The 14513-nt window shown below is 42.3% G+C and overlaps 1 protein-coding gene across 8 annotated transcripts in view; it reads right to left on the bottom strand.

Moving 5' to 3' along the window:
- Positions 1-11572, bottom strand: part of PDS5B (PDS5 cohesin associated factor B) — a 178522-nt gene extending 166950 nt beyond the window's left edge. For all 8 annotated transcript variants that reach the window (XR_009595232.1, XM_027973013.3, XM_015098135.4 and 5 more), the window contains exon 1: positions 11427-11572. The gene's annotated coding sequence lies outside the window, so the exon portion shown is untranslated. The remainder of the gene's footprint in view (positions 1-11426) is intronic.
- Positions 11573-14513: the final 2941 nt, after the last annotated feature.

Consider the following 14513-nt stretch of genomic DNA (forward strand, 5'->3'; position numbering starts at 1 on the left):
GACAGGGGAACTGAATGCAAAGTGCAACCAGCGAACTCCCTGGGGTGATGAGAATGCTTTATCATCCTCTGGTTACCAGTTACATGAGTACAACTGTCACACCTAAAAGTCACACCTAAAACAAAGAAGGTCTGTACTTTTTATTGTATTTAATAAATATCTCAATGTAAAAATTAAATTTTTGAAAAAATGAGTTCATAGTATTAATTTTCCTTTTTTTTTCTTTGTCCTGGGTTGTCTACACATAGTGTATGTATACATGTATCAATGGGTACTCGGTAATTCTCTCTCATCATCTATGTGCCAAACACTAGGCTGGGTTCCAAAAGTCCGTAAGTTCATGCCCTCAAGAGGGTAACATCTAGGGCAAAGAAATACTTAATAAAAATACACAAAGTGAGGGGTTCCATTATAAGGGTATACCTAGGGAACTGAGGGAAGAGTCAGGCAACAGAAAAGCCTCATTAGGTGGAGAATGACAAGCACAACTATGGACACGCAGACAAGCAGGAACGGACCGTCATAAACAGAGAAATACGCCACACAAAACAGACAAAGGGTCTAACTCGACAAGGAGCTAGGAGCAGGTCAGTGTTCTGGGAGATGGAGAACCTATGAGGTACCATCCTAATGCTACGGCCCTTGCACTATGGAGCCAGTGAAGAGCCACTGAACAGTTTCAAGCAAGGGAATGATGCTTTCAAATTTGCAATTAGAAGTATCACTTTGCTAACAGTGTGAATGAGAGAAAGCCTAGAAGGGAGTAAAAATGGAAGCAATCTGTCAGAGGACAACTGCAACAAGCAAGTTGTTTCCTTTTAAAAAATCAACCAAGGCACATGGACTGAAGAGAAATTGAAGAATCCCCAAAATGGACAGGAAAATGACTAAAGATTCAGATCAGACAGTTCACAGAGAAAAAAAAGGAAGCTCAAAATGGCCCAAATGAAAGGATGCTCAACTTCACTCATAAGGAATGTAAAAAATGAAAGCTACACTGAGGTATCATTTTTCACCTATTATTACCGGCAAAAAACCAAAAAACTGGACTGCATGCTGTAATGACAAGGCTATGGGAAAACAAGTGGTCTCACACATACATTATTGTTTCAACCCCTATGAAGGGCGACAATATCTATCAAAATTGTTTCTCATTTATTCTTTAACCCAGCAATCCCACCTCTAGGAACTTAATCTACAGATAGGCCTGCATATGCACAAAGTGATAGGTGTACAAGGTTGCTCATGCAGTACTTTTATAACAGTAAAAACTAGGAACAATCTTACTCTACACATCCCTGGGCTAGTTAAATCATAGTTCATGAATAAAATGGACACTGCAGCTGTGGAGAGGGACAGAGCACACACACCAGCACTTTATATACTAACACTGAAGGTCTCCAGGGCACACTGTCAAGTGAAGAAAATAAAAGGCAAAGCAGTTAAAGTTTCCAACATTAGTGTAAAACATGTGTTGGGGTAAGGGAAGGAATGGGGTGGGATAAATGTATTTGTACAGGGCTGTATTTTTTTTAAACCCTCAGAAGAATATAAGAAATCAATAATATTAGTAAACTATTGTAGAAGTCTGGGAAATATATAGATGAGGAAGGATATGGGTAAGAAACTTTTTATTGTTAAGTCTCTTTTTGCTTTTTTACTTTTGAAGTATTATTCCATATACAGTGTTTAAAAAAAAAAAAAGACTTTGAAACTACTGTATCAGAATCAACAGGATTTGTTAACTCAAATTTGATTTCAGAAGTAAAGGAGATGGAGGGGTCAAGATAACACCCAGATTACTGACTTGACACGAATCTAGTCATTTAACTTTCAAAATACAAAAATATCCCGTGTTGACCAGATGTTAAAGGAGAGAGCAGTGCGGCTCAGCTGGGACGTGCACTGCAGGTGCTGTGTCTGATGGTGCATGAGAAAAAGAGGACAGGAAACTGAAAAGAAAGGTGTGGAAGCCTTGGAAGAAAAAAAAGAAAACATTTTATAGGAGCCTAATTTACCCAGGAACTATTGATTCTATACATGCAATTAACCTGGAGAAGAAAACTAAAAAGGCAACTAACTCAAAGTGACAGCTTACGGCCACATAATCATATCCTGCTCTCACAGACACCAGGCTCTCGCTAAACATTTGTTTATTTCTTGTATTTAGGTAATTTGCCAAGTTCAGAACAGATTAGGAATACCAAAAAAGGGTGGGGATGGGAATCACTGGTAGGAATTCCAGTGCTTAGGATTCAGTCCTTTCACTGCTGAGGGCCCAGGTTCAATCCTTGGTCCAGGAACTAAGACCCCACAAACCTCAAGTCTAAGCAAAAAATAAACAAGTTATCTTTTAAAACAGAATGCAGGTGTAGCTACCAGAGGCAACCATTTGGCAGCAGCATGAGGCAGCAAAAAAAAAAAAAATTTGAGGATACTACCAGTATTTCAGAAACCAGCACTCTTCAGGTGGTCTTCACAGAGCCAAAGTCCCACACTTTATCAACTAAGACTTGGCCAGAAGGGTCTCTACTTTAGAGAAGTTTTTCATGGTTCCTGCACTCTTAACCTAATTAATCTCCCTTTATCAAATTTCCAATTTCAATAATTTTTACACCTTCCTGAAACCACTTATTCTACCTCATTTTATAATTATCTTAAAATTATAACTGGTATAACTAGTATTTTTAAATATGTCTCTTTCTTCCTACTTGAATAAAGATCTTTTAAATGAAGGAATATCTTTCATCTTTATATCTGAAAACAATTTCCATGTAAATATCCATTCAACAAAAAATTATCCATCTTTGCCTTCTCTAAAGTGATACAAGTGGTCTTGCCACAAATAGTCTCTCTGCCCCAAGCTATAATAGTTTTTAAATTAAATACTTACATATTAATCACCAGAGTAAGCATTTGGCCTAATTTGTACCTAAAACTAATGAGATAAGGGGTGACTGGAATTGACTGCTAATGGATTCAGGGTTTCTCTTATAGAGGACAAAGAGCAAATCATGGCAATGGTTGCACCTACAAACATATTAGGAAAAAATAAACTGCACACTTTCATCAGATAAACTGTATGGAATATGAATTACATCTCAATAAAGCTGTTTTAAAAATGAGATATTGCTATTATTTCCACTTTACAGATTAAGAAACTGAGGCTTGGTGAGATTAGGTAATTTGTCCACAGTGACACAGCTAACTAGTGATGGAGGCAGGATAAAAACCAGTCTAGACTCTTGTCTATACGCTTAACCGCCACACTCTTCACTCTCCTTAGCAAGGGACTTCACTCTTCAAGCATCCTATCAAATGGCTAAATATGTTCCGACTTCTGCTCAAGTCTTCAATGCTAGTGACCTTCCAAACTGCAAAGCTCTGACCTAATTATGTTAACACCATAAAAGTAGAGGAGAATGAGAAGCAAAAAGCTGAAAAGAAAGGGACCAAAGAGACAGAGGAGGGGAAAAAAGTACTCAAGAGCTATTAGTTCAAAACTTTCCATTCTGAGCCTAAGACTACATGAAGCATTACTACTGCTTGACTGCTACCATCAAAGCTGGTGGGCAGGCCTAATTCTCCCGAACTGGGGGTTTCCTGAACTAGTTCAGCCAAAACCAGGGTTTCTTGGCAACAGACACATTTAGGACCAGATCATTTTTTGCTGTGGAGGGCTGCCCTACTCATTGTGGGATGTTTAGCAACACCCTTGTCTCTATTCACTAGATACCAGTAGCACCACTCTCCCCCTCCTTCCAGACCCTCCAACTGGGACAACCAGAATGTCTCCAGGCATTGCCAAAGGTCCTGAGGGGAGAGGCCAGGGAAGGAAAGGTGTTCAAAATCACCCTGGTTTGAGAGCCTAGACTAAGGGTACAAATGAAAAAGGGCCATCCATCTGATCAGTCGTGCTCAAGTCTGCGACCCCTGTAGCCCACCAGGCTCCTCTGCTCATGGAATTCTCCAGACAAGAACACTGGAGTGGGTAAGCCATTCCCTTCTCCATGGGATCTTCCTGATCCAGGAATGGAACCCACGTCTTCTGCCCTGCAGATTGTTCATCATCTGAGCCACCAGGGAAGCTCCACTTTAAGATAATAACTGTATACAATAACTGAAAATAGAAAAGAACATTTTTTTAAACTTTACTGAGACATCTTTGACATATAAAAATGCAGACAGTGAAGGTATATGGCTTGATCTTTTGATATATGTATGCATCGTGAAAAGATCAAGGTAATCAACATCATCTCTACATGTCACATTCAGGGAGGGTGAGGAGGGGTAGGGGGTAACAGATTTTGAACACCCTTTCCTTCCCTGGCCTCTCCCCTCAGGACCTTTGGCAATGCCTGGAGACATTCTGGTTGTCCCAACTGGAGGGTCTGGAAGGAGGGGGAGAGTGGTGCTACTGGTATCTAGTGAATAGAGACAAGGGTGTTGCTAAACATCCCACAATGAGTAGGGCAGCCCTCCACAGCAAAAAATGATCTGGTCCTAAATGTGTCTGTTGCCAAGAAACCCTGGTTTGGGCTGAACTAGTTCAGGAAACCCCCGGTTAGGGAGAATTAGGCCTGCCACCCCAGCTTTACTTTTTTTTTTTTTAAGGAAATAAGTTTTTTCTTAGGCTCGGGAGGCAATTGGTTTAAAAGACTCTTCCTAAAAAAACAGATAAGAATCTTTTAAACCAATTGCCTCCCAAGCCTAAGAAAAAATTTTTTCCTTAAAAAAAAAAAAAAGTAAAGCTGGGGTGGGGACAGCGTGTGGGGATTAAATGGGAACAAAGCTCAGGTATTCATGCCAACATCCCAGGTTTCTGCAGTTCAGCTCGTAAGGGCCCTGACACTAGCAGAATTATCAACCATAAAGAGGTACTACTGAAGATCACAAAATAGATCTAAAGAATGTTAGAAATGAGAACTGTTCCCTTTGACTGTTTGAAGCAAAATCAGTTTCCCTTATAGAAAAACTGTCCCTCATCTCTGGAGGTACTGAACTATCAAAGTCAAGGTTTGCCACCCCCACCAGGGAAGAGGAACAAATCCAATGACAGTATAAATAAAAAATGAAATGACAGCTGGGGCAAGAGGGGTGAGTGGTGAGACAGAACGAACAGACACCAGGAGACAGAGCTGACCCGATATAAAACTTACTCGCCCTGACTCTCGAATCTCCATTCCTGCCTTTACATAATGTTCTGTTAAGAACAAGTTAAGGGTTCTCAATAACCTCATGTTAACCTTTGGTTACCGTTCACAGCCTAACACTGTAGCCTCTCCATTCAGGGCATTATTCCCCATGGGTTCTGAAATCTTCCTCTCGACAAATTCCATCTCGCTCAAACCATTTTATGGGGAAAGGGGGGCATCCAGATAATTAACCTACTCAACCTAAAGTATGTGCTGCAAGTAACCGCTGCCCAATAAGCATACGAATTTTATCACCCTTCTCATAATCAGCAAAATGCAAACCCAAAACAAGGCTCGGGCACGCAGAGCTGCTCAGTTGTGTCCAACTCTTGGCGACCCTTTGGACTGTAGCCCACTGGGCTCCTTTGTCCTAGTGATTTTTTAGGCAAGAATACTGGAGTGGGTTGCCATTTCCTATTCCAGGAGGTCTTTCCCACCCAGGGATCTAACCCACATCTCCTGTGTCTCATCTCCTGCACTGGAGGTGGATTCTATACCCACCTCAGGGAAGCCCTTTTAAAAACAAGGTAGAAACCTCTCAAGTTAAATCAGCAAAAAATATAAAGCTTAACAAAGCCCAATGTTAGCAAACATGTAACAGGCATAGTCATATACTGTTGGTTTGTATAAACAGTTACATCCTAAATACCACTCAAAAAAAAGTCAGAATATAGTGATGTCAAGTGAAGTCACTCAGTCATGTCCGACTCTTTGTGACCCCGTGGACTGTAGCCCACCAGGCTCCTCCGTCCGTGGGATTCTCCAGGCAAGAATACTGGAGTGGGTTGCCATTTCCTTCTCCAGGGGATCTTCCCGACCCAGGGATCCAACCCAGGTCTCCTTCATTGCAGGCAGACGCTTTAACCTCTGAACCACCAGGGAAGCCCAATACTCTAATTATTTTTAAATTACGTTGATCTATATGTGCCAATATGAGAAGAGCTATGTGATATTAACTACAGAAAAAAAGTAAACAGCAGGAAAAAGTAAACAATATAGTTTTTTATCACAACAAGAAGTAAGGTATAATACTTTTCCGTATAAATATTTTGAAAAGTAAACTTTCTGAAAACTGCTAACAATGGATTACCTTTTGGGGGAAGCTGTACAGTAGCTTTTATCTTTACTTTTCTGTACCATAAGAATTTTATCATATACATGTATAACTTTTAACTTAAAATGCACGATTCTTAGTACCTCTTCTCTCCTTCTCAACCTTAACAATTACTCTCACTACCAACTCTCCACACACACACCCAACTCCCATCCCAATATCTGAAGGTTAACTGAAATTGCCTGATGGAATTTCAACTACTTAGGGATGTATTTTGAAAACACATTTTGGATAAGTTATCTGGGACTTTTTAAAAAAAATCTCTTCACTTACCTCTCTACAACAATCTGAGAGATGAAAGAGAAAAAGAATCCCCACCCTTCCCAGGGAACTTTTGGGATTTCTTTGGAAGGAATGATGCTGAAGCTGAAACTCCAGTACTTTGGCCACCTCGTGCGAAGAGTTGACTCACTGGAAAAGACTCTGATGCTGGGAGGGATTGGGGGCAGGAGGAGAAGGGGATGACAGAGGATGAGATGGCTGGATGGCATCAATGACTCGATGGACGTGGGTCTGCGTGAACTCCGGGAGTTGGTGATGGACAGGGAGGCCTGGCGTGCTGCGATTCATGGGGTCGCAAAGAGTCGGACACAACTGAGCGACTGAACTGAACCATTCCCTCCCAGAGAGAGACAATGCTTGTGGTTATAATGTCCCCTCCTTCGCCCTCCCACATAAAGAAGAGCAACTTCAGCTGCCCCTGCAGAGGGAGGAGAGCCTGCCCCTCATAGAATCACTTAACAACAGGGGTCCTACTCTGGTTCTCCTCAGCTCTCAGGGCCTTGGTGCAAGCAGCCAACCACCACCCTAAACTTCTACAGAGCAGAGTCTCAGTCTTATTGGCTGCATCATCTCTGGTACAATGCATACATGAAGCTTAATATTTGTTCATTAAACCGAATCAGGTCAGAGCACCCTCTGTGAAAGAGAGGCAAGTCAGTGGAGTACTTCTAGATCATGGGCCTTTAACAATGCCTCGTATCAGCTTCCTGCTTATCAGTCTTTCCTCCACTCCTCTTAGCTAACTTGTAAACTTTACACTGCTAAACCAAGTATTCTAATATTGCTTACTATTGATGTGCTCAGTCATGTCCAACTTTTTGCAACCCTATGTTCTACAGCCTGCCATGATCCTCTGTCCATCAGATTTTCCAGGCAATACTGGAATGGGTTGCCATTACCTCCTCCCAGGGATCTTTCCCACCCAGGGGTCAAACTCACATCTCCTGCATTGGCAGGATTCTTCACCGCTGAGCCACTTATAGTTAGGGCACTGTAACTATAATGTATATTTTTAAATATCTCAGAGTAATGGCTATAAGATTTATTTTTTAAACTAGATTTAACTAATCTGAGCTTAATCTTTATGTTTTTCTCACTGAGTATGATCACCCCTACCAACTGAAACAATTAAAGCAAACTTATCCTTAATTTGAACTAATTAGTAAGAAAGGGTTATAAAACCTTTTTCAACTATTGGGGAAAATTATTATAAGCAGATGGTTCATGACAGTGTAGTGTGAGGAAGAGCTGACCTCTACACTCCAAGGAGACAGAATTTTGAACAATTTGGCAGCTTCTTAAATAAGCTTAAGAAGTAAATACACTCTCAAAAAAATTACTGGGTTTATTTTTGGACTAAGTATTTTTCGACTTTTTAACACTCCCAAACAGGAATACTCAAACCAAATACAATTTTGTCCAAACACCTATCTGTAATCGGAAGTGACAAATGATTTGTGTAGCAAATTGAGTTTAAAAGTGAAAAAATACACACTCATGTATACATACATCTTACAACCAAATAAAGTTCAACACTAAGTTCCAAATTACTCCGGCTTACAAGTTTAAGAATAAATAAATGCTTTACAAAAGGCATTTTGTAAGGCATTTATTTGTCAAGCATTGTAACACAATGAGAAAATCAAGCAACTTCAGAAGACACAGACATGCAAGAGATTATCTTCTGAGACACTTTAAGTGGACTGAATCCTGGATACAAATTATTAAAACCAGACTCTCAAACAGATGGTTAACCTCCAAACTTTATTTCTTGGTTGAATGAATGAAAAGGGGAGAAGGGAACAGAGAATAATACACTATCTGGCAATAACTGTACATATTGCTTAAGTCCTGAATAACACAATACAGACCATGTGGATGCTTCTAAGCCTTCAAGAGATCTAAGGGCTGTCTCAATTCCATCACAAGAATCTGTGACGTTGGATAAATCCATCGAAATACAATCTGAACTTAATTTCTCATGCATATGATGACTGGAGATCATCTAAGTTTCCTTATAGCTTGCTAACACTAACAAAGAAAATACAAATTTATTCTTTTTTAATACAAATTACACACAGTACTTGTCATCCAAGTTAAACCACCGTGAGCTCTCCTGTTAGTTCTAGGCACCCATGATTAAAAAAAAAAAAAAAGTAGCACTGAGAAAGACAGAGGACAATCCTAATTTTCAAGAAAAAGCAGCAGAAAGAACACAATCTCCCAAAATATTCCCCTCTGCACAAAGTTTTGCCCTCTTCACCGGAGCAAGCCCTAACTATTACAGAGGATCACTTTATTTTAGGCTTAACAAATTATTGACAAAGCCTGGTCCTCAAAATGTAACTCTCTGTAACAGAGATGAAAAATAATTTTAAAATAAATTAAAAATTTAAACTTTTAATCAACAGCCAATTCAGTAGAATTGCTTGTCAAATAACCTTAGTAAAAAAACATTCCACGACAATAGGAATCACTATCAACATCACATTACCTCTAATTCTTGGGGGGAGGAAAAAAAGGCATAACCAGACAAGAATGAAAGTGACAGCTGCTGTAAAAAATAAAGTTAATACAAACAGAATCAACCTCAACAAAAAAGGAGAAAATACGAAAGGGCAACAACAACAAAAAAGAAAGGGCACAAAAGTTATTTACGAAAAAATAAAAGGCAATACAAACACTAGGGCTTCCCTGGTGGCTCAAGTGATAAAGAATCTGCAAACACTAACTTGTCATTTAAAATACTTGTGTAAGTAAAACCCTGAGGATAGTTTTTTTAATGATCAGAAAAGGCCCCCCCCCAAAAAAAAACTACTCCAGTAATCAAAGAATGTCTAAAGTGCACTCTTTCACATACATTTGTAAATTTATTTTGAAACAATAATGCTCTATTTTAAGGGGATATTTTTTAGTTAAGTTTGTCAGAATAAATCTTCCTCAACATAGAAAGTACCATGTTGAAACTTTCATCTATAAATCACTATAAATTTTAACTAAGTTTTCTGCTATCACCAGACAATACCAAATTAATTGTTCCACAAACTGACCTGCATACATTTTATTGTCCCTAAAACTGCTAACATCTCTGACATACGGACAGCCTAAAGTAAGTGTCCTTTCTAGCCCCCTTTTTTTCACTTAATACCATTTTTATGTTTTTAACCATTTTATTTGACTACTACATATGTGAGTAGGATCCTCTGGAGAAGGATTTTCTTTTTCCAGTACTCTTGCCTGGAAAATCCCATGGGCAGAGGCTCCTAGAGTCCATGGGGTCGCAAAGAGTCGGACACGTCTGAGCGACTTCACTCACTCATACGTGAGTACGGAAAATGCTCTATCTTGAAACTTCACTTACATGTGTCGAGAACATGATTACACTGCCATTCAAATTTTAAATAATTATGATTTATTTACAGCTCGTCTCATATATAAACACACTTGAATTGTTAAAGGTTATTAGGAAGACAGCAGAAGACCCCAACTCACTCAAGACCGCAGACCCACCTTCTAAATTGAAGGCTACATCCAACGTTTCCGAAATGGTTTACTAAGCAGGGTTTATAGGGTGGTTCAGGACAGAACTGCCCATCCATCATTCCATAACAGAAGTGTGATAAGAGCATTCAAGGCACGTTCTCCAAAATGAGATAAAGGGTTCCCTTTTGGGGTTGGCTAAGATGCCTAAAACGTGTGTTAACTGGTTAGGGACCTGCTCTTCCAAACCCTACCCCGAGTTTACACCGGCCACAAATGGAACGCAGGAAGAGGTAACTCTGAAGACGAGGAGGTGCCGGGATTCAGGATTCAGATTCATTTGCCTCGAATAACTGGACCGCTGCTGAGCGCAGCTTTAACGCATATACCAAAAGGCAGCCAACAGCTAGAGAACCACACACCAAATCCTCCCGATCAGAAACTTTTCAGGTTGTCACCCAGACAAGAGACCGCACGAACGTCAACTCCTACAGCCGCACACGGCTGGCACGGGTCGTTCCGACTCGGAGGCTTCCTAAAGGAAACCCACCCCCGGGTGGGACTCCTTCTCAAACCGGGTCCTCGGGTGCCCCCTGCACCAGCTGCGGGAGGCGCGGCAAGCGCGCTTTATACCTCCAGACGCCGGCAAGTAACTGTACGAAAATGTCACTCGGTCGGCCCACGGTCGCCGCCCGGAGCAGAGGAGCTGCGCGGCGCGGGGGACCCAGCGGCGGGGTAGAGGGCGCCGAGGCCGGCACAGCGCTCGGGGTCCAGCCGGGACCCGCGCTCCCCGCCCCTCTCCCGGAAGGGGGGGATGGAAAACCCGCCCGCCCGAGGAGGATTCAACAGGAGCGCCGCGCCGCCCGCCTGCCGCCCGGGAAACAGCCGCCCGCCCGCCGGCCGGCCGGCCGGGCGCGGGGGGGAGGGGAGGGGAGGCGGCGGGGCGCGGGCTGCCGGCGCGGACCCCCGGCCGCGCGCAAGGTCACCGCCCCGCCGCCCTCGCCGCCGCGGGCGCCCCGGCCCGGCCAGGGCGGCAAGTTTAATTTCCAGTCGGCGGCGGCTGGAGCCCGCGGCGTGGAGGGAGCGCGCCCGCCCCGGGGCCCTCCCCACCCCCACCGGGCAGCCCCGGCCCACGCCCCCGGCCCGCGCCCCGCTCCTCCCGGCGCCGCCGCCGCCGCCGCCGCGCAGCCGGCGGCTGCAGCCCCCGATGCCGAGAGGCGAGTCGCGGCTGCCAGGCGGGCGCCGCTTTGAGCCCCGCCAAGACACAGCCGCGGCGGCGGGCGCTGAAAAAAATGGAGCGCGGCGACCGGAGAACAGAGAGGTTTTCTCTCCCCGTTAACTGAATTGTTTCCTACCTCCGGGTGCCCGACTCGCTACTCCTCTCACTCCGCCGCTCTCCGGGATCCGCCGCCGCCGCCGCCGCATCCAATCGCCTCCTCCCCCCCTCCCCTTCCGCAGCCAGCCCGGCCGTTCCTCCTCCTCTCCGCTTCAAAATGGCGCCAAGCGCTCTTCGGCGGCTGCTCCAATCGAACCGCCGCGGACAGCACCCGGGGGCAGGCAGAGCGCCGCGTTGGTGCGCAGCGCCCCCTACCGACCGGACGGCCCCACGCGCGCGCGCGCGCCCGCCGGCCCGCCCGTCTCCCTTGCGCCCCGCCCCGCCCGGAGCGCGTCCCCGCCGCCGCTCCGCCCCGCCCAGCTCGTCGCGCGCGCACGCAGCCACACGGGCACGCCGCCGCTGCAAGACCCGCAACTGTCAATGCTTTCTCGGCCTCTTAAGGCTTTCTTGACTTTTCCCGAAAACCACACAAATTGTTATATATTTCTAGCTTTATGGATAAAAGTTGGAAATTTTTCAAAACAGTGAAATTCAGTACGAATGTTGTGTTAAGTAAATAAAATTGGTGTTGACTACTTTGCTCCTTTACGTTTGAGATGACGTAGTCATCTCAAAATGTCATAAAATAGCTTTTTTCTCCACTATGTATGTTATGTCTTTAATTAACCCCACAGCTTCCCCATTTTCAGGTATTGTTTAGGAAGCGGGAGGATGGAGGAACATAGTAATTACATCTGTAACAAAGCACTCCATTCATTCGTCCTATGACAATTGTTATTGGAGAAATAATCTGAAGATCACCGGACGCCTTCCAGAAGCTGGGTTTCTAACCCCCTTCACCTCCAGAAGGTGCCGTTCCTCCCACCTTCAGCTGTAAGGTGGTATGTTAAAGTTGATCTGTCGATTACTATTAGGATGGAGAGAGGAAAAAATAACTTTAAAGGCCTCAATGAAGCATAATTGCTAACGAAACTGTTTTATGGAACAGCCAATCGATTAAAGAAATTAGTAATATAAACTTTCATTTAAAGCAATGCTTTGGGAAAATTTGAAAAGTTGGTGTTAAAAGAAAAATAAATTTCTGTGGTAAGGGCTTTTAAAAAAAAACAACCAAATATGGCAGCAGGGTATAAATGGGAAATCTCTGTGCCTTCCTCTCAATATGCTGTACACTTACAGCTAATCTAATAAAAATAGAGTCCAAAAAATAACCAAGTTATAATTTATCAGGAGCAATATAAATGAAAGCGGCATCTGTTGGCCCATGCTTCCATCAGCTTTCCACTAACATTCCACTAAAAGATTATTTTCCTTTCCGTAGGGATTGGCAGATAAAAGAGACAAGGAGGAGAAAGGCAGTGTGATTTCCACACAGGGAGAAGAGCTAGAAGGGAAAGGATGCCACAAAGGGAAATAAGGTTAAGTGTTCCAAGATGACTTTGCCTACAATACAGCTCAATGCCAAAGCCACCAAACGTAAGCCAAGTCAGTTTCCTGCTGACTTTCTTTTTAAACACTGTCTTAGAGGTCTCATCTTGTTAAGCTCATTTGGTTAAGTCTTGAAGCATCTTTTACCTACCTAGTAACCAATGGTACTCCTGATCTCTGATACAGACATTATACTGGAAGTCTTAACTTCTTTTATTCTGAAGAAATCTCTGGGATCTTTGGGAATATATGTATATATGTGTTATCTACAGACTTGTAGAGTCTTCCAGATTTCCTTGGAGTTAAGTAGCATAGGTCACCATTATAATTGAGGTTCTGAGCTGCTGACTGAGAATTCCTGAATGCACTGAGCAGAACAGTCAAAGCAAAAACTGTTCACTCCTATCCAAGGTTAGCACTCAGCAGTGTGTGAAATCAATGGGCCTGATCCTGGTTAATGAGAGCAAACGGCACTAATTTACACTGTAAATCCACACTGTCCAAAAGAAACATGATATGAACCATGTATGTAATGTGAAATGTTTTCATGTTAAAGTGAAAAAAAGCAGTGAAATTAATTTTAATATTTTATATAACAGTATATCCAAAATATTGTCATTTGCATAATCAACATAAAATTTTGTTATTAATATACAATCACAGATAATTTACATTCTCTTGTTCATCTTGTGAATTTTACACTAAAAGCACATTTCAGTTTGTACTAGCTATGTTTCAAGTGCTCAGTAAGTACATGTGGTGGGTTTTCCTGGTGGTCCAGTGGTTAGGAATCTGCCTTGCAATGCAAGAGACACGGATTCCATCCCTGATGTGGGACGATCCCACATGCCACACACCCCCTCACCCCTTGCCGCAACTGGAGAAAATCAGCATGCAGTAAAGAAGACCTACCACAGCCAAAAAATAAAATGAATAAATAAATCTAAAGAAAAAAAAGTACATGTGGCTAGTGGCTTCCTATGGTGAAGAGTACAGCCTGTAGACTCTGGAATCAAAATGCTATTTTTTAACAACTTGTAATAAATATTCAACATTGTTTCATGGTGTATTCTTTGCAACTGTTGAACTCTGTTAAGAATTATGCCAGTACCAGTTGAAGTGCATGTATTTAAAATACATAAAAAGAAATGAGGATAATTTGAGACCTCTGGGACAACATCAAGAGCACTAATACTCACATTATATGGGTCCCTGAGGGAGAAGAGAAAGAGAAAGGGTCTGAGAACATATTTGAAGACATAATAGCTGAAAAATTCCCTGACCTATGAAAGGAAACATTCACCCAAGTTCAGGAAGCACAATCCCATATGCGATTAAACCAAAGAGGAACACACCAACACACAATTGTATTCAAAATGACTAAAATCAAATACATATGAATAAGAGTATATACTCATATAGTATTATATATAGTGTATATATATTATTTTATGCTCATGTTTTTTATATCAAACAGTGACTTACTCTAAATTTCCTATTTATATCAACTATATCATTGGCTTAGATATTTAAGAAAGCAAGTGAGAATTTATTTAAAGAGCATTATGATTAGCCACTAGAATTAGCGATAATTCTCAGCAAGCAGTTAAATTTAATACCAGAAGCATACTAATAGTAATACATGAGCTCCTTTAAAGACATCTCATTTAGAATAAAA

The sequence above is a fragment of the Ovis aries genome, chromosome 10 (genome assembly GCF_016772045.2).
Source record: "Ovis aries strain OAR_USU_Benz2616 breed Rambouillet chromosome 10, ARS-UI_Ramb_v3.0, whole genome shotgun sequence".
Taxonomy (NCBI): Eukaryota; Metazoa; Chordata; class Mammalia; order Artiodactyla; family Bovidae; genus Ovis; species Ovis aries.